This window comes from Salmo salar, chromosome 12, assembly GCF_965601325.2.
Source record: "Salmo salar chromosome 12, fSalSal1, whole genome shotgun sequence".
Classification (NCBI taxonomy): Eukaryota; Metazoa; Chordata; class Actinopteri; order Salmoniformes; family Salmonidae; genus Salmo; species Salmo salar.
The window spans coordinates 31,160,348-31,179,142 of NC_138302.1; the positions used below are offsets into that span (position 1 = coordinate 31,160,348).

General features: G+C 43.6%; 1 protein-coding gene across 3 annotated transcripts in view; it reads right to left on the bottom strand.

Annotated features, from left to right (window-relative positions):
* The window catches only part of LOC106564646 (rab11 family-interacting protein 4A), a 51,672-nt gene that overhangs the window by 21,019 nt on the left and 11,858 nt on the right, over positions 1-18,795 (bottom strand). The window lies entirely within an intron of this gene.

Sequence of the window (18,795 nt, forward strand, 5' to 3'; positions counted from 1 at the left end):
TAACATCACCAGTCAAAACATTGATCGCATTAAACACTGACAAATACATTCTTAGACTTTCAGTAAAGGTCAAAACATGGTTGAACAGTGATCAGTGAACAGTGAGCACAAACCTAAAATGCAAGTGCTAGAACAAGTGCTCAAACGTGGTCTTAACTCAAACAAGGTCGTAAGTGAAACACTAAAGGAATTTCAATTAGGCTAGTGGAATTCGTCACTGTGAGAAGACCCAAGAGGTCACAGAGGGTATTGAGGTCGGGGGGTCAAAGGTTAAAGGTCATGAAACACTTGTCATTCATTCCGTGTCGCTCCAACAGCTCTAATCCAGTCTAATGCTAATAGAGGAACCTTACTTTATCTCTACATACCGGAGAAGTAGGAGAGAGGGAGAGAGAGAGAGATGCAGAGAGAGACGAGAAAGAGGGAGGTACAGAGGCCAGCCCAATTACACACAGGTACATCCCACACAGAGCATTAGACAGCTTTGGAGGATAATAAAGGCATTATCACTCAAGGGCTCTCACCTCTAACTGATCTCTATCTCTCTCTCTCTCTCACTCTCAATACTGGTTGAACTGCTAACGGATGAAAACTCAAAAAGCACTATTCCTAATTTCACTAAAGCGCTGTTGGAGCCTGTCTGCCTCCAGAACACACACCCAACCCTTGATCGCACACACAAACACACCCATACACCCAACCTGTAGGCCCCCCCCCCCCACACACACACCCACACACACACACACACACACACACACACACACACACACACACACACACACACAGTCTGTAGGATTAAGCGACAGCAGCAGGGACCCTGAGGCAGGGAGGGCCAGGGACAATACAAGGAGAAAGAGCCTGTTTAGTATTCCATAGAGGACCAGGAGGAAAAAAAGAAAAAGTGCAAGAAAAAAGTAGCAGTAGTGAAGAGTGTAAATCCCTTACAGGAAACGCACAAAGAAAAACACACAGTAGGAAGAATTGGTACGATTTTAGGTGAATGGTGTTGATTAACCCGACTTGACACCTGATGCTGAAGAACTATTTGGGCGTGAGGAAGTCGTTTTGCATAGCCAGTGTGCACAGCGTAGGATCTTGCCTGCTGTGTTTGGTGCTGTATGGTGGGCATGGCTAAGAATGGTTAAAGTACAGTTCAGTAGACAGAAGTTGAGCAACTTCCAAAGGTCTTCTCCCTCAAGACATGAGACTCAGATAGGGCTATTACATACAGATGAGCCTCCAATCCATCTGAATTAAAGCTCAGTTGAGGGCAGACAGACAAAATGAACACACACAGACAGCCAGACCGCCAGGCAGCGTCACCCCAGCCCTGGTAGTCCAGTACAATAGAGACTGGGACAGTTTGGTCAGGGTGGGTGAATGCCTTTATGCCAGTAAGCAGTTGGTAGCTTAGGTCAGAAGAGACAGGGCAGAGAAGGATGGGGTAGTGGTTTGTTTTGGATGGGGTTCAGCTGGCACTCCTCCAGTCACTCCTGAGCTGTTCTGACAACAGTGGGAACAGGGTGATAAACGGGAGGGGCCGAGGGGGTGGAGTGTGTGTATGTGGCAGTGTGTGTATGGAGACCGGCTTCTCTACCGGATCCTTTCACAACAAACTACCCCTGAAAAGCCTGCCGGCCATAACAGCTGAATACCTAGGCTACCACAGGCTAACACATCACTGTGTTCCCAAAGGTGTACCAGGATGCTGTCAGAGCCATATATACAGATATCTGTGGAGGTTGCCAAATGACCTCACAACAGCCAGTGGAGTGGGTGTTACCTGAATGCCAGAGGGTGTTGCACTCTTCTTTAATTATGCCATGTTAGTACAAGCTTTAACTTCTTCGGGCTAGGGGGCAGTATTCGGAAGTTTGGATGAATGAGGTGCCCAAAGTAAACTGCCTGTTACTTAGGCCCGGAATTGGTAGATTTGGATAGAAAACACTCTACAGTTTCCAAAACCGTTCAAATAATGTCTGTGTGTATAACAGAACTGATATGGCAGGCGAAAACCCGAGGACAAACCATCCAGATTTTTTTTTCAGCTCACCCTTGATTACTATGGCTGTCAATGGGAATATAAAAGGAATACCTCCCAGATTGCAGTTCCTAGGGCCTCCACTAGATGTCAACAGGCCTTAGAAAGAGTTTCAGGCTTGTTTTTTTAAAAATGAGCTAGAATTTGTAGTTTTAGTAAGTGGCTCCCATTTTGGCTGTAGTGTTTGTTGCGCGTTCCGGTGAGTGCGCGTACTTCGTTATTTATCTCCGGTAATGGTCTCCGGTATTCTCAGTCTTAAATTTGATCGTTTATTTACATATTAGGGTACCTGAGGATTGATTAGGAACGTTGTTTAATATGTTTGGAAGAAGTTTATTGGTAACTTACGGGATTCATTTGTATGCATTTTGAACGAGGGAAACCGGTGGATTACTGAGTCTAGCGCGCCAATGAAACTGACTTTTTTGGGATATAAAGAAGGACTTTATTGAACAAAAGGACCATTTGTTATGTAGCTGGGACCCTTGTGATTGCAACCAGATGAAGATCTTCAAAGGTAAGTGATTTATTTTATCGCTATTTCTGACTTTCGTGACGCCTTTGCTTGGTTGGAAAATGTATGTAATGCTTTTGTGTGCGGGGCGCTGTCCTCAGGTAATCGCATGGTGTGCTTTCACCGTAAAGCCTTTTTGAAATCTGACAACGTGGCTGGATTAACAAGAAGTTAAGCTTATAAATTATGTATGACACTTGTATTTTCATGAATGTTTAATATTATGATTTTTGTCATTTGAATTTTGCGCTCTGCAATTTCACCGGATGTTGTCGAGGTGAGACGCTAGCGTCCCAATGATCCGTAAGAAGTTAAGAGCATCCGAGAGGGTACAGTTGATCGCCACCTCCCAGTATATGCCCATTCTTGCTCTTCTCTAATATTGATGGCTCTAGATCACTTACTGGAGTTCTCTGTCTCTCTCTAACTCTCTCTCTCTATAACTCTCCCTCTCGCTCTCTCTGGTTTCCCATTCAAGATCAAGTGAGAGATGGAAAGCCCCCAACAACCTGAGAGACCAAGACCCAGGGGCTCTGGCCTGGTTTCCTGATATCCAGGCCAACACCCATTCCTCTCCCTCTCTCTCCTTGTCTTCCGCTTCCACACATCCCAGGTGACGTCAGGGGCTGGAGGGTGTGAGGAGAGGTTGAGGGGATGGGGTGATGGGGTGGAAGAAGGCTTTTCTATTGCCAAAGAGTCATTGGTATGCCATCAGACGGGGGGGGGGGGGGGGGGGGGGTGTGTGTGTGTGTGTGTGTGTGTGTGTGTGTGTGTGTGTGTGTGTGTGTGCGCATACGCATATGTGACTCGTTTCAGGAAACTAGGCGTATGTCGCGGGTCACTACTTCACAGGAGAGCCATTTGAATTTAAACTTTTGTTTTTTGGCAGAAATGCCTTCTGGAACATGCAAACTTTCGTGTGCCTTAATAACAAACTTGCATTCCATCTGTAAATACAAATACAATTGTTAAATTACGAGCCTAGTTGGTTTAGCCACAGAAAAAGATAGAGTTACCTCCCCGCTTGCCATGATTGGCTGAGATAATGAGTGGGCTGGACACGCCGAGAGATGCGTTCAGATTGGTCTACCATGTAGCACATGTCTGTCTATTTGAGCTGGTCAGTATGTGTAAGTATATATCGTTTAGTAGAACTGCATAAGGGTTGCTCTCCACTTTCTGGAGGATCGAGTTTTGAAATCAGTAGAATTGGAGTATGATAGCTAAGGAGAGGGAGAAAACACCTCTCTCCGGATTACATCTTCAAACTAAGGGTATCTGTGACAGGGAGAGGTGTCCATCCATGATGTATAAGATAGTAAGATAGTCTAACTAGCTACATTTTCGAATATTACATGATTCTAATTTTGACAATGTCATTTTCATTTCAAGCTAAAGTGTACTGTTAACTAGCTAACTAACATTAGCTGGCTGCCTCGCTAGCTAACGTTACGCATATGATCTTATTATTCATATCTCAGAGCCATTTGCTTTGCTAGTTATAGCCTAATGTTAGCTATCTAACATTGAACCTGGTTGGTTAGCTACCTGCAGATTCATGCAGGCTAGTAACGTCATGAGTTGGGATTATGGTTCATTGTTTACCTAGCTAGCTTGCTACATGTCTAACAAAAGACTCCACTATGCAAGTAACCATTTCAATAGAATGTCACTGTGACAACTGTTGATAGATGTAGCTGCGAAATTCACTCTGGCTATCTACTCTGATTTCAGAGCACTCTAGTCTGAGTGTGCCAGAACGCAGAATAACTGATGAATTTACGAAAGCTCAACACCTGTTGAATATTGCCGGTGTCAGTAAACATTGGCAAAAAAAGCGTCAATTGTTGCCAGCAACACAGTTGCTGTCACCAACGCTCTGGATAACATAAAAACAGCCTAACCAGCTCTGCTAGGGCGAGTAAAACGGTCAGTGAGCTGTTATATCGTTTGTGTCTGGAAGTAGTTGGCAAGCTAGCCAACGTTACAGTTAGCTTGGGTGCTTGACTTCTGTTGTTAGGACAGTATGCTCGGATCAACCCTTAAAGAGATGGGTGGGGCTAAAGCTTAAGATGGTGTGAATGATGCTGAATGGGTGTAGACAAAGGAGAGCTCTCCAGTAGGTACCAAAATATTCAAAGGCCATTTGCTCAAAAGTGAGAAACAAGTCCCATTGTTCCTCAAATGCAGTGTATGATATACCATTTTGTAGCTCTGTGTCTCAGCTGTTATCCAATGTAAAAAACACAATTTAATTTTGCTCCATAAGACCGAAGGCGGTCAGTCACATATGTGAACTCGGGTGTGTTTATGTTAAAGACTGTACTCAGCCCTTTCCCCCATCCTTGTGTTGATGTCAGATAGTCTCCCATCTCTACTCTCCTCTCTCCCATCTCATCTCTACTCTCCTCTCTCCCATCTCTACTCTCTCCCCCATCTCTATTCTCCCCTTTCCCATCTCTACTCTCCTCACACCCTCAGTCATCGGCCAACCCAGCCTGCTGGACGTCCTTATTAGGCTTATCATGGCCTGCTCACTCAGTGGAGAGAGAAAAGCCCAGCAGTAAAATTACTGTTATTGATGCTCTGCTACACACAGTAGAGTAGAGCGACTCCAGCTCTGGGCGATGCAATGCTGTTTTTGTGTCTAAAGAGAGGATGATTCAGAAGGACGCATCTCAATAGTGTAAGCTGTCTTCGTCTCATCGCCTTCATCTACACTACAGACATGGAATCAATTATATTTCAAGGGATGCATCTCAGTAGTCTAAGATGTCTTCCTCTCCTCATCCTTTATCTACACTAATATAAAAACACTAGAGGCTCCTGAAGACGTGGGATTGTGTGTCACAGGGACAATTGGTACTAAAGTGGGGTCAGTGTCAGTTGCTGTCATATCGCAAGTAGAGGAGAATGAGAGTTACTGAGAGATGATTGCCAGGTGGGTGATAGTGCTGCACAAAAAGAGAGAATGAGAAATGGCTCCACATCGGTGGTGCAAGCACTGAGTTACAATATAAAGTGCTTTGGACAGCAGAGAAGCGCTAGATACAGTCATACCAAATCATTACTATTAATCAGAATATGCTCCTGCAGACACTGGGTTTGTGTGCTGCAGTCTGAGTGAGTGAGTGAGTGAGAGAGAGAGAAGCACGGATCTCTGAGAGGAGGATCAGTAGAGCCATCTATTATTCACATCCAGCGCAGCAGAGAGGAGAGGACGTGAGAGAGGATGTGAGAGGGAAAAGACAGGGATAGAGAAAGGAAGAGGGAAAGAAAGGAACTGCTCCTCCCCTCCAGTCACACATCCACTGAGGGAGAACAGAGTGGAGAGATCAGAGCTGGACAGAGGGATGAGAGAAAGAGGGAGAGAGAAGGAGTGAGAGTCAGAGAGAAGGGAGAAACTGAGATAGAGGCATGAGGCTTGACACCAGCTTCACCAGGCATGGGAATGACTTAGACAATGAACATGAAACTTAGAGGGAGGGGAAATGGGCTGTCAGTCTAATGACCGTGGGATGTTTAACCTACACTGTGGTAATATGGTGTGTTATACCATAGCTCTTGGGTAAAGCTGTGGGTGGTATCGGACATGTTGAAATGCAAAACAAAAAACATACATCACTAATTTGTTATGGCTTCCGGTTTGAACAATAAAGTTGCTGGGCAGACACTTGCTGGAGCACCTTAACAACAATTACCACTAAGCAACAAGCATCTACAGCGCATGTACAAGGTGTGTTTGTACTATTCAACAGTATATCTCTAAAACATTACGGAATCCTTCTCAACTTAAGGTATTATAACTTATGGTATTATATTAGTTCCTGTACTAATATCAGTTCATCAGTTACGCGAGAGCATTAGCATCCACATATTTTTAGCTGGACCCACAGTCGAATTGTACTCATGCAAATACATCAAAACACTTTATGCTATTTTGAACATGTTGTCACACAAACCTCCTGTCACGAATTATGTCGTGGTGTTGCAGGGAAGACCAAAATGCAGCGGGTATATGGATACTCATTCTTTTAATTCACAAAAAAGAGTAAAGCATCCACAGAAAAAACAAAACAATAAATGATACTCACAACTAACAACAGTGTGGCAGGCTCAACAAGCAGTGCTCACAAACAATCTCCCACAAAAGACAAACACACCCTACTATATGGGACTCTCAATCAAAGGCAAATAGACAACACCTGCCTTCAATTGAGAGTCCCAACCCCAATTAACCAAACATAGACATACAACCAGCTAGATCAACATAGAAATACATAAACAAGGAACAGTGCCCAAAAAACCCCGGAATACATAAATCAAATCCCCTACAACAAACACACCACCCCGAACCACATAAACCAAATACCCTCTGCCACGTCCTGACCAAACTACAATAACAATTAACCCTTATTCTGGCCAGGACGTGACACCTCCAGACTTTTTCCTGGAAAAACACCGATGAATATAGTTTGGTCGAGTCAGCAAGTTGACGTTAGTGGGAAAAATACATTTCCATTTTAAAGCGCCATCTTTTCAGAGTATGGCGAGATAACATGAATATGTTAATACACATATGGAATGAATCTAGACTAGATTCATATCGCTCAAACAGACTTGGGAAGATGTAGCAACTACTTTCACACATGATATCCCACTGGGCCCACACAATGAAATTATGTTGAACCAACGTGGAGAAAGAAAGAAATAGAGAGAGAGAGAGAAGGGGAAAAAACTGAGATAGAGTGGGAGGATGAAAGACGAAAAATTACTATTGAGGCATGAGGCTTGACACCAGCTTCACCAACCATGGGAATGACTAAGACTCATGATTCCCTAAGTTCCATCTGGCAAACAGAAACTTAGAGGGAGGGAGGGGAATCTGAAGACAAGTTTCCTGCCGTGTTGACGTTCCTCTTACTACAGTATGACTATGGTGTAATTGTAATAACTATAGAGTACTGTGTAATATGGATGCCATACTAGCTCTTGGGTAATGTTTGGTGTGTTGTATTGTACATGGTGATACGCATAAAGACAAAACATTCATCATACATTTGTTATGGGTTGTAGTTTGAACAAGAAAGGTTGCTAGGGATAGTCTAAGTTGCTGGAGCACAATTTGCACAATTGAGAGCATCCTGTTGGGCTGTATCACTGCCTGGTAGGCAACTGCACCGCCTGCAACCGCAGGGCTCTCCAGAGGGTGGTGCGGTATGCCCAACACACTGCCTGCCCTCAAGGTCACCTACAGCACCCGATGTCACAGGAAGGCCAAAAAGATCATCAAGGACATCAACCACCCGAGCCACGGACTGTTCACGACGATATCATCCAGAAGGCGAGGTCAGTACAGGTGCATGAAAGCTAGGACCAAGAGACTGAAAAACAGCTTCTATTTCAAGGCCATCAGACTGTTAAATAGCCATCACTAGCTGGCTACCACCCGGTTACTCATCCATGCGCCTTAGAGGCTGCTGCCCTATGTACTGTTGAAGTCGGAAGTTTACATACACCTTAGCCAAATACATTTAAACTCCATTTTTCACAATTCCTGACATTTAATCCTAGTAAAAAATCCCTGTCTTAGGTCAGTTAGGATCGCCACTTTATTTTAAGAATGTGAAATGTCAGAATAATAGTAGAGAGAATGATTTATTTCAGCATTAATTTATTTCATCACATTCCCAGTGGGTCAGAAGTTTACATACACTCAATTAGTATTTGGAAGCATTTCCGTTAAATTGTTTAACCTGTTTAGGATAGGGGGCAGTATTTTCACGGCCGGATAAAAAACGTACCCGATTTAATCTGGTTATTACTCCTGCCCAGAAACTAGAATATGCATATAATTATTTTATTTGGATAGAAAACACCCTAAAGTTTCTAAAACTGTTTGAATGGTGTCTGTGAGTATAACAGAACTCATATGGCAGGCCAAAACCTGAGAAGATTCCATACAGGAAGTGCCCTCTCTGACCATTTCTTGGCCTTCTATAGCCTCTATGGAAAACAGAGGATCTCTGCTGTAACGTGACATTTTCTAAGGCTCCCATAGGCTCTCAGAGGGCGCCAGAACGTTGAATGATGACTCTGCAGTCCCTGGCTGAAAAACAGTAGCGCATTTGGAAAGTGGTCGATCTGAGAACAATGACACGGGTGCGCGCGTGAAGACACCATTTTCTTCTTTCAGTCTTTGAACGAAAACAACGTCTCCCGGTCGGAATATTATCGCTATTTTACGAGAAAAATCACATAAAAATTTATTTTAAACAGCGTTTGACATGCTTCGAAGTACGGTAATGGAATATTTTGAATTATTTTGTCACGAGACGCGCCGGCGCGTCACCCTTCGGATAGTGTCTTGAACGCAAGAACAAAACGCCGCTATTTGGATATAACTATGGATTATTTGGAACCAAAACAACATTGGGTGTAAAGTAGAAGTCCTGGGAGTGCATTCTGACGAAGAACAGCAAAGGTAATCCAATTTTTCTTATAGTAAATCTGAGTTTGGTGAGTGCCAAACTTGGTGGGTGTCAAAATAGCTAGCCTGTGATGGCCGGGCTATCTACTCAGAATATTGCAAAATGTGCTTTCACCGAAAAGCTATTTTAAAATCGGACACCGCGATTGCATAAAGGAGTTCTGTATCTATAATTCTTTAAATAATTGTTATGTTTTTTGTGAACGTTTATTGTGAGTAATTTAGTAAATTCACCGGAAGTTTTCGGTATGTTTGCTAGTTCTGAATGTCACATGCTAATGTAAAAAGCTGTTTTTTGATATAAATATGAACTTGATTGAACAAAACATGCATGTATTGTATAACATAATGTCCTAGGAGTGTCATCTGATGAAGATCATCAAAGGTTAGTGCTGCATTTAGCTGTGGTTTTGGTTTTTGTGACATTATATGCTAGCTTGAAAAATGGGTGTGTGATTATTTCTGGCTGGGTACTCTCCTGACATAATCTAATGTTTTGCTTTCGTTGTAAAGCCTTTTTGAAATCGGACAATGTGGTTAGATAAAGGAGCGTCTTGTCTTTAAAATGGTGTAAAATAGTCATATGTTTGAGAAATTGAAGTAATAGCATTTTTAAGGTATTTGAATATCGCGCCACTCGATTCCACTGGCTGTTGACTAGGTGGGACGATTTCGTCTCTCATACCCTAGAGAGGTTAAAATCGGACATAGCGATTGCATAAAGGAGTTCTGTATCTATAATTCTTAAAATAATTGTTATTTATTTTGTGAACGTTTATCATGAGTAATGTAGTAAATTCACCGGAAGTTTTCGGTGGGTATGCTAGTTCTGAACATCACATGCTAATGTAAAAAGCTGGTTTTTGAGATAAATATGAACTTGATTGAATAAAACATGCATGTATTGTATAACATAATGTCCTAGGAGTGTCATCTGATGAAGATCATCAAAGGTTAGTGCTGCATTTAGCTGTGGTTTGGGTTTATGTGACATATATGCTTGCTTGGAAAATGGCTGTGTGATTATTTGTGTCTATGTACTCTCCTAACATAATCTAATGTTTTGCTTTCGATTTTTGGAAATCGGACAACGTGGTTCGATTCAGGAGAAGTGTATCTATAAAATGGTGTAAAATAGTCCTATGTTTGAGAACTTTGAATTATGACATTTTGTGGTTTTAAATTTGGCGCTCTGATTTGTCACTGGCTGTTGAATAGTGTGGGATGATTTCGTCCCACCTCCCCTAGAGAGGTTAAAAATAAAAAAACAGATACCTTATTTACATAAATATTCAGACCCTTTGCTATGAGACTCAAAATTTAGTTCAGTTGCATCCTGTTTCCATTGATCATCCTTGAGATGTTTCTACAACTTGATTGTGGAGTCAACCTGTGGTAAATTCAATTGATTGGACATGATTTGGGAAGGCACACACCTGTCTATATAATGTCCCACAGTTGACAGTGCATGTCAGAGCAAAAACCAAGCCATGAGGTCGAAGGAATTGTCCGTAGATCTCTGAGACAGGATTGTGTCGGGGCACAGATCTGGGGAAGGGTACCAAAAATGTCTGCAGCATTGAAGGTCTCCAAGAACACAGTGGCCTCCATCATTCTTTAATGGAAGAAGTTTGGAACCACCAAGACTATTCCTAGAGCTGACCGTCCGGCAAAACTGAGCAATCGGGGGAGAAGGGTCTTAGTCAGGGGGGGACCAAGAACCCAATGGTTACTCTGACAGAGCTCCAGAGTTCCTCTGTGGAGATAGAAGAACCTTCCAGAAGGACAACCATCTCTGCAGCACTCCACCAGTCAGGCCTTTATGGTAGAGTGGCCAGACAGAAGCCACTCCTCAGTAAAAGGCACATAACAGGCCGCTTGGAGTTTGCCAAAGGGCAACTAAAGGACTCTCAGACCATGACAAACAAGATTCTCTGGTCTGATATAACCAAGATTGAACTCTTTGTCCTGAATGCGAAGCGTCACGTCTGGAGGAAACCTGGCACCATCCCTTAGGTGAAGCATGGTGGTGGCAGCATCATGCTGTGGGGATGTTTTTCAGCGGCACGGACTGGGAGAATAGTCAGGATCGAGGGAAAGATGAATGGAGCAAAGTACAGAGAGTTCCTTGATAAAAACTTGCTCCAGAGTGCTCAGGACCTCAGACTGGGGCGAAGGTTCACCTTTCATCAGGACAACGACCCTAAGCACACAGCCAAGACAACGCAGGAGTGGCTTCAGGACAAGTCTATGAATGTCCTTGAGTGGCCCAGCCAGAGCCTGGACTTGAACCCGATCGAACATCTCTGGAGAGACCTGAAAATAGCTGTGCAGCGATGCTCCCCATCCAATCTGACAGACCTTCAGAGGATCTGCAGAGAAGAATAGGAGAAACTCCCCAAATACAGATATGTCACGTTGGTATAAAAGATCGGGAGACAGGCGCAGGAATGCGTAATAGTTTTTTTTATTTCTCTACTCAAATTACAGCGTGCCATGTAAAGGCACGGGGACGAAGACCAAACAAACACATATACAAAACACAGGATTGAAACCCAAACAAAAGAGCGAGGAGTACCTCGAATAAATACATGGGACGAGACCCGAAAACATAAGCGCACAATGATACAACACGGGACGAGACCCGTAATCATCTATGCACAATACAAGTGGCACGAAAGCAAAAACGACAAGGCACAGATACTCACACGACCAACAGACATTGGAACAATAATCGACAGCCCAATGGGGAAACAAAGGGCACATTTATACAAATCAGTGAGGAATTGGAACCAGGTGTGCGTAATGACACAGTTCAGTGCCTAGAAGCTGGTGACGTAGACCTCTGAAACTGGTGCACGGAATGAGCAACCGTACCAGAGGGATCTGTGACAATGTGTCAAGCTTGTAGCGTCATACCCAAGAAGACTCGAGGCTGTAATCGTTGCCAAAGGTTCTTCAACAAAGTGCTGAGTAAAGAGTCTGAATACTTATGTAAATGTATTTTGTAAGTCGCCAATTTGTTGCCAATTTGTAAGTCGCTCTGGATAAGAGCGTCTGCTAAATGACTTAAATGTAAATGTAAATGTGATATTTCAGTTTTACATTTTTTATACATTTACAAACATTTCTAAAAACCTGTTTTTGCTTTGTCATTATGGGGTATTGTGTGTAGATTGATGAGGGTAAAAAACAATTTAATCCATTTTAGAAGAAGGCTGTAACTTAACAAAATGTGGAAAAAGTAATGTGGTCTGAATACTTTCCTAAGGCACTGTGTATACTGTATTCTACTGTATTTTAGTGAATGCCACTCCGACATTGCTCTTCCTTATATCTATATATCTCTATTCCATTCTTTTAGTTTTAGATTTGTGTGTATTGTTGTGATTTGTTAGATACTACTGCGCTGTTGGAGCTAGGAACACAACTACAACTATTCACCCAACCAGGACATGTACATGCTGACCAGTTCCTCATAGCAGGAAAATAATCCTGCAGCAACAAGAAATGTGAATTATTCTGTGCAATACATTTTTTTAGGGGTTGACACATTTTTTGTTTGGATATGTCAAGTCTGACATTTTAAAGTGGGAATTACTAACTTTAGATGCCTTTTTAAAACTTGAATACACTACAACTTGCATTTCCTGCTGCGACAACAGAGTGATCAATGAAGATAGTACACCTGTACATGTGTGTTATACAACAGTAAAATACACCTCTATAACAATTCTGAATCATCTCAATTTTAGTTCCTATTATTTTCAGCATCAGTTATGCAAGCTTATCTTTGGCATCCATGTATTCTAAGCTTGACCCACAGTCAAATTATATTAATGCAAATACGTAGTCAAACACGTCCATGATAATTACAGCATGTTGGCACACAAACCTTGGAAAAAACATTGATGAATAGTTTGGTCAATCCACCAAGTTAGTGGAAAAGAGACATTTCCATTCTAAAGCACCATCTGTTCAGAGTATGGCGAGATAACATGAATATGTTAACACACACATGGGATGAATATGGGCTACATTCATCCTGCTCAAACAGAAAGTTGTAGTCTCTACTTTCACACATCTTTCTCTCTCACTCTATCTCTCTCTCGCAAATGTCATGTAACATTAACAATATTGGAAAAGCCTTAAAGCACCTCTGATCAACAACTACCTCTTTCCCAGATCTAAGTTCCTTTTAAGTGGAGAGAGACAACACTGTTCCTACGACTCTAATGAATAAAATGGACTACTCCCTCTCTGATCCCATTAGGCGCTGAAGGTCAATAACATTTGAGTGCTGGACATGTCATTGATCTGCAGCCCAGGGCCAGTAGGCAATCATCTGGATGACCATGCAGTTCACACTACTATTGACTGAGGAAGAAGGAAGAGGATGGAAGATGGTTTAAGAAGCTGCTTCATCATGACTGAACAGTGAGCATGATGCAGGCCAACATCTCACCATAACAACAAGGTATATATGCTATACTATAACTAAGGCATAAGGACAAGTTTTCCACTGGCAATGTTTCCACTCTCTCTTCTCCTTCTATTTAGCCTAAGAAAATGAGACAGAAAGCCTGTGTCCGTCTATTCTTTCCCATGTGTCGTAATACCTCCTTTCAACTTCCACATGGGAAATCTGAAAGGATAATTTAGCTATTCCATGTATTCTAGCCTGGATCCTATAATTTCCCCCAGCATCTGAATCAATCTTTCCCGTTGTCCAGAGATATTCAGATAGACTGGATAATTATTCCCTGGATTAAAGTCTGGATGATCTTTTATGGATATTGGGTATGTTGGAGAGATGAGAGAGCGAGAGAGAGCGACAGAAGGAGAACGAGCGAGAGAGCAGCAGGTATGAGCAGCCACCCATTGGGACAGACATTGATTGGCGAAATTCAAAAGAGGAGGCTTTGATTTTGTGTGTGTCAGCAGAAACAGGAGTGGGGGAGAGAGAGAGACCGAGAGAGGGAGGGAAAGAAAGATAGACTGGGAGAGTGAGAGACAGTGAGAGAAAGAAGGAAAGAGAGAGAGAGGCATACAGTGGCTTTGCTGGTGTTTCTCTGACTGTGCTTGAGAAGATAAGAACCAAATCCAATCTCATACTGTTGACGCACTGCAGAGCGCTTTTCAGTGTCTTTATCTCTGTTTTACACTCTAACTCAGCAGCCGGCATTCGATTCAAGTGCTCTCTCCAACACAATGGAGTCTACCTGTGCAGTCACTAAACAATCTTGCTTTTTAAGTCTATTTTACTGTCCTTTACCAGTAGGCCTATGTGTTAACTATTTAGTCAGTATGTTTCCTTCTCTGAGTACAGCTGAGGTTATTTCCAGTGTTTCCTATGTGTGCGTTTTGGATCTTTTTGATTCAACCTCTTGCAGCAACGGAGAGACTCTCAGCCCACACATTCACAGATGGAGTAAAAATAACCTGCGAGTCAAAAGAGAACAGGAACTGATGACTCATAACCAGCAGCATTTTGTGAAGTAAGCACTAGAAGTCTCTAGAAGCACTTCATGTTTCGGCTACTGAGACACACACACAGACACAAACAGAAATGCTTGAGGCACGTGCTGACACATAAACTATAGACACACACACACAAACACACACACTTAGAAATGGACACACCCTCATACACACAACCTCATAACTGATGGCCGCTCCTGCATGCTTGTTCTAGGACATCTGTACAGTAATAGGTCCTCAAGTCTCTCTGTGGACTCAGCTCCTCCAAACCACCATTCATTACGTGCCATTGATCTGTCACGTTTTCAGGGTGTGTGTTTCAAACAAACACCCACTTGCTCTTCGACGATAGGAAGGACCCATTTCACACACCCACACCCACCCCAGAGTGTTTCCCGTCCTGTGTTTTCCAGAGTGTCCCTGTATCAACCCAATTGGCTGTATTGGGTTTCCCAGTAAAAATACTTCAACACAGTCTCCTGTGTACCTCTATGAGAGCCACTCCCCTTCCACTCTGTCCTTTGTCCTTTGTCAGCTACCTGTTCCCTGAAGAGCCAAGTGGGAATAAACGTGTGTTTGCGTCTCTGTGCCACTCTGGCTGGACGGCCCTGTGGTGATATTTCCCTCAGCTGTTTTTTCTTTCCTCCAAGCAGGACTGAGATTGGGCTGGGGGGGTTATGTTGAGTAGGGTATGTGTGTGTGTGTGTGTGTGTGTGTGTGTGTGTGTGTGTGTGTGTGTGTGTGTGTGTGTGTGTGTGTGTGTGTGTGTGCTTGCGTGTGTGCGTGTCAGATAGATAAAAGGTATCCTTGGTGAGGGGGAATGGGTGTTAAGACGCCCGCTGAGGAATCAGTCCGGTCATCCTGACTATTCGAAAGAGTATTTCAGGAACGCATACTCAGACAGATAAAGAGAGGGTGAGAGCCAATGTAGTCAGTGTAATATTCCCTAGTATCAGTATCAGTGCCCTAGGAGTCATATTGCAGTGTCATCAACATGCTGACTATCCATTTGTCTTCATGGTGTTAAACCTGTTGCCATTGAGCAAGAAGTGTTGAGCAACTGGGCCCTGGTCATGTTCAAATGAACCAGTTAGAGCCAGCTCTTCCGTATCAGAACAAAACCAACACCAACTACCAGAATAAAGCCCTGATATAGACACCAAAATGGAGACAGGCCATATCAGGGTTCAGAAAAGCCATGCTAAAAATGCCCTTGGAATGGAGAGTGGAAAGTGATAGAGAGGTGCCACCCTTCTGCCACCATGGGGCAATCTGTTCACAATGTTAACATCAGCAAACCGCTCACCCACACGTGGTCTATGGTTGGACTTACTGCCAAATTCTCTAAAAACGACGTTGCATGCGGCTTATGGTAGAGAACATTCAATTCTCTGGCAACAGCTCTGGTGGACATTCCTGCAGTCAGCATGCCAATTGCATGCTCCCTCAAAACTTGAGACATCTGTGGTATTGTGTTGTGTGACAAACATGGCCTTTTAATGACCTTTTATTGTCCCCAGCACAAGGTGCACCTGTGTAATAATCATGCTGTTTAATCAGCTTCTTGATATGACACACCTGTCAGGTGGATGAATTATCTTGGCAAAGGAGAAATGCTCACTAACAGGGAGGTAAACAAATTTGTTCACAACATTTGGGAGAAATAAGCTTTTTGTGCGTATGGAACATTTCTGGGATCATTTATTTCAGCTCATGAAACATGGGACCAACACTTTACATGTTGCGTTTATATTTTTGTTCAGTGTAGTTATTCCTGCCCAGGTCAAAATAAAGTATTAGACAGGCAGATTTGGTTTGGACCAAAACAATATATACTGCTCAAAAAAATAAAGGGAACACTTAAATATCACAACCTAGATCTGAATGAAATAAATAATCTTATTAAATACTTTTTTCTTTACATAGTTGAATGTGCTGACAACAAAATTACACAAAAATTATCAATGGAAATCCAATTTATTAACCCATGGAGGTCTGGATTTGGAGTCACTCAAAATTAAAGTGGAAAACCACACTACAGGCTGATCCAACTTTGGTGTAATGTCCTTAAAACAAGTCAAAATGAGGCTCAGTAGTGTGTGTGACTTCCACGTGCCTGTATGACCTCCCTACAACGCCTGGGCATGCTCCTGATGAGGTGGCGGATGGTCTCCCGAGGGATCTCCTCCCAGACCTGGACTAAAGCATCCGCCAACTCCTGGACAGTCTGTGGTGCAACGTGGCGTTGGTGGATGGAGCGAGACATGATGTCCCAGATGTGCTCAATTGGATTCAGGTCTGGGGAACGGGCGGGCCGGTCCATAGCATCAATGCCTTCCTCTTGCAGGAACTGCTGACACACTCCAGCCACATGAGGTCTAGCATTGCCTTGCATTAGGAGGAACCCAGGGCCAACCACACCAGCATATGGTCTCACAAGGGGTCTGAGGATCTCATCTCGGTACCTAATGGCAGTCAGGCTACCTCTGGCGAGCACATGGAGGGCTGTGCGGCCCCCCAAAGAAATGCCACCCCACACCATGACTGACCCACCGCCAAACCGGTCATGCTGGAGGATGTTGCAGGCAGCAGAACGTTCTCCATGGTGTCTCCAGACTCTGTCACGTCTGTCACGTGCTCAGTGTGAACCTGCTTTCATCTGTGAAGAGCACAGGGCGCCAGTGGCGAATTTGCCAATCTTGGTGTTCTCTGGCAAATGCCAAACGTCCTGCACGGTGTTGGGCTGTAAGCACAACCCCCACCTGTGGACGTCGGGCCCTCATACCACCCTCATGGAGTCTGTTTCTGACCGTTTGAGCAGACACATGCACATTTGTGGCCTGCTGGAGGTCATTTTGCAGGGCTCTGGCAGTGCTTCTCCTGCTCCTCCTTGCACAAAGGCGGAGGTAGCGGTCCTGCTGCTGGGTTGTTGCCCTCCTACGGCCTCCTCCACGTCTCCTGATGTACTGGCCTGTCTCCTGGTAGCGCCTCCATGCTCTGGACACTACGCTGACAGACACAGCAAACCTTCTTGCCACAGCTCGCATTGATGTGCCATCCTGGATGAGCTGCACTACCTGAGCCACTTGTGTGGGTTGTAGACTCCGTCTCATGCTACCACTAGAGTGAAAGCACCGCCAGCATTCAAAAGTGACCAAAACATCAGCCAGGAAGCATAGGAACTGAGAAGTGGTCTGTGGTCCCCACCTGCAGAACCACTCCTTTATTGGGGGTGTCTTGCTAATTGCCTATAATTTCCACCTGTTGTCTATTCCATTTGCACAAAAGCATGTGAAATTTATTGTCAATCAGTGTTGCTTCCTAAGTGGACAGTTTGATTTTACAGAAGTGTGATTGACTTGGAGTTACATTGTGTTGTTTAAGTGTTCCTTTTATTTTTTTGAGCAGTGTAGTTTAGGCTTATCAGCTTAGTTAGTTTGAGAATAAGAGGACACATCTCATTACTTAATGTCTTGTTACAGAACCATGAACCGTCTTATTCAAACAGATACAGCTAGCCATGCCACATGTCACTGTGAGAGAAACTAGTTACTGTATGATAAATAGACACCTTTCCTCTTTTCTGTGGAACTGAGACCACAATTACAACATGTCGGTAATTATATTGACAAAGTCACAGGTACTGATCAAGGAAACTCAAACATTGTGAAACCCTATCACCCATTCCGACAGTTTGAATGTAGACTTCCTTTTTTGACACATTGTTGTGTGGGATAAACTTCTCCTTTCTCACTGAATCATAAGCTAAGTTACACAGCCGGAACGGACAACATTGAGCTTCAGCCAAGCTCATACTGTACTGTACACTAAAAACCCATAATGTTTAAGTCTCTCTCTCTCTCTGTACAGCCGGTGGCTGGGTGCTGTCTCGGTTCACCCCTCCTCTGATTGTAATGGGATTAATTGAAATCCGGGGCTGCTGGTCAGAGAGAGGGGGAGAGAGAGAGGGAGAGATGAGGGGAAGAGTGAATGGTGATTAATTGTATTTCAGAGGGAGATAGACTGTAGGCTACAGCGTGGCAGCGGAAGAAAGAGCAAAATAAACGTCTGCAAAAGACAGAGTGACAGAAAGAGAGCAAGAGAGAGAAAGGGTCAAACGCAGACACACACACAAAACACACACACTCTCCGTCACTCACACACCCCACTGGAACAATGGACTTTGAGCTCTGGTGCTGAACTCTCCACCGCACCAACCCCCACAGATCCCCCCAACCACTAACCTCCGCCCCAGATCCTTCTCTCTAT